The sequence below is a fragment of the Tupaia chinensis genome, unplaced genomic scaffold, assembly GCF_000334495.1.
Source record: "Tupaia chinensis unplaced genomic scaffold, TupChi_1.0 Scaffold000362_1, whole genome shotgun sequence".
Lineage (NCBI taxonomy): Eukaryota > Metazoa > Chordata > Mammalia > Scandentia > Tupaiidae > Tupaia > Tupaia belangeri.
Window position 1 is genome coordinate 6,992,625 of NW_006159859.1, and position 1,575 is coordinate 6,994,199.

The following is a 1,575-nucleotide window of genomic DNA, read 5'->3' on the forward strand; positions in this document are numbered from 1 at the left end:
CAAATCCTGTTATATGAAGCAAGTAAGTGTATTCCCCCCTGGGAGCCTTGAAAAATGACTTAATTTGACAAAGAAATAATCTCTCTCTCTCTCCCTTTTGCTGACCAAAGGCCAGTGTCTAACCTGAAATATGATACTCTACCCTTCCCAAAGCTAAGTAACTGGAAAAGCCCTGCTAAATAAACTACTTAGAGACACTCAGAGTCCTTTATGGAACTTGGGGCTGTCTAATTACGTAGGTACAGTGAATCCTAGTGTACAATAAAAGCAGCTATCATAATACAGTTGTCTTTTTGTTTTTTGATTTTTTTTTTTGTTCATAAAATTAAGAAAAAAGGTATGGCCTACTTTGTAGATTACGCATCAAAGTTTAGAAATTTATTTAAGTCTCAACTCAATCTGACATGTCATGACATGAAACAAAATGCCAATTTTCAGCTGCAGAAATTGATTTGCTTATAAAAGAAAAGAAATAATAGATATGTTGGGGGTTCGAGTTACTATTTTTCTTAATGCCAGATGATTATTCTAAAATTCAAAGTGGGGAGAACAAATACTTGGGCAAAACACCATTATTATGATTCTGTACATTTTGATGGTCAAAAAATTTGCTAAAAGTCAACTATGTACACTCAAATTGTCCTCTTCTGATCCTGGTTGGCTTCTTTCCTACCCACCAGGGACAGTTGAATCCCTCATATGTCAAATCACTGCTTCTGGTAACCTAACAGGAATGAAAAAAATCGCTTTTCTACCAGAAGAAGCCCAGACCCAGCAAAGCACCCAGGATAACAAGTGCAGGATCCCATACGGGAAAGAGAAGCCATAAGTAATTTACAGGCTAGGTTTGCTCTATGATTTGCAATAAGAGTTTCTGCCAACAGTCTTTTCAAACACCCAAGGCTAAAATGGAAAAGCATAAAACAACATCCATATGGGAAACTGACCCTGATAAATAGAAATACCAGCATCTGGGAGGATTTGCCATGAACGTTAAAGCCCATGGAGTTAGACTGAGAGAACCTTGCTTTAAATATAATCTCATGAGCAGGACATTGCGAATAGTTTTAATAAACAACTCTGTCACATCAAAAAGATCGTAATGGGATTATATCCGAGGCAAATGTCAATAGGATGAGGTGAAAAGGGAAATGAATAAGCAGAAGAGGCATCTAAGACAATCCAAAGCAAAAGAATTAAAGTAAAACATACAGGTGGGTGTAAAAGTTGTAAAAGCAAAACTTACTGAGAAACACAAAATGCAGAACAAATATCAATAAGACAGGATTTAATAGATTTGGAGGGAAAGATGGAGATACTTGATTTTTTTAAAAGAATTATTTTATTTAACTTTATTTATTTATTTATTTATTTATTTTACTTTGATGGCGGGGAGGGTGAGAGAGAGAGAAAGAGAAAGCGAGAAAGCAAGCGGTCTGGGACTTGAACGATGGTTGGCCATATGAGAGTCCAGGGTCCTTAACCACCACATCATCTGCTGGCCTCAATACTTGATGGTTTTTTTTTTTTTTTTTTTTTTTTTTTTGTTGTTTTTTTTTTCGGGATGGGGGCGGC